This window comes from Frankliniella occidentalis, unplaced genomic scaffold, assembly GCF_000697945.3.
Source record: "Frankliniella occidentalis isolate FOCC.00 unplaced genomic scaffold, Focc_3.1 Scaffold8, whole genome shotgun sequence".
In the NCBI taxonomy this organism is placed as follows: domain Eukaryota; kingdom Metazoa; phylum Arthropoda; class Insecta; order Thysanoptera; family Thripidae; genus Frankliniella; species Frankliniella occidentalis.
The window spans coordinates 3,045,086-3,045,869 of NW_026267138.1; the positions used below are offsets into that span (position 1 = coordinate 3,045,086).

General features: G+C 58.0%; 1 protein-coding gene across 1 annotated transcript in view; it reads left to right on the top strand.

Annotated features, from left to right (window-relative positions):
- The window catches only part of LOC127751650 (tubulin beta-3 chain-like), a 16,056-nt gene that overhangs the window by 594 nt on the left and 14,678 nt on the right, over window positions 1-784 (top strand). The gene's annotated exons all lie outside the window — the stretch shown is intronic.

The following is a 784-nucleotide window of genomic DNA, read 5'->3' on the forward strand; positions in this document are numbered from 1 at the left end:
TACCAGGCGGCTGAATTGAATAAGCTCGTGCACTTCTCTGTAGTTATACTGTACCGCACGCAGGAGTGCGGGTGGGTTGCCTATCACCCGTGTCCACGGCGCCTCACCGGCCGAGCGAGTAGGCAGCCCACCCGCACATAGGCGTGCGGTACAGCAGAACTACAGAAGAGCGTGGGTTAATCGACCACCTGGTATAACAACCACTACACGATTACTTCAAAGGCAGCCATAAAGTGATAGTTGGGACAGGATTAAAATGACCGTGTAAAATATGACTCTTATTACTGATAAGTGTTAATGTTATTTCAGTTATTGTTAACTTTGTAATCATATTTTGTTGTACCTGAGGTAACTATTAGATGCTTTCCGCTACTCTGGGTATAGAAGGGTAATCAATTGTCGCATGGTCTTACAGCAGGCGACGCCCCCACTTTCGCCCGCCCCGCAGCCACCCTCACCACCCCCGAAAGAGCCCGGCGCTACCGCGGCAGTGCCCGGCCTGAAGAAGCGCCTTTACCGGGACGTCTTGACCGCCCGAAGCGAGGGTAGGGCGTCAGTTGGGTTGCCTACCGCGCCGGCGCTCCCGGTACAGTCGTGTACGTTAGGTTGCTTGTTCCACAGGCGGACCCAGCTGCGCGCCTATCGACTTGGGCACGGCCGCGGCTGGTCCCGCAGCTGCACCCACGGTTGCGCCAGCGGCTGCGCCCAGCTCCTTGCCGCCGACCCCCAAGACCAGCCGGGAGGCTCTGCTTCCCGCCGTCCAGCCGCCCTCTCCGTCCCCGAC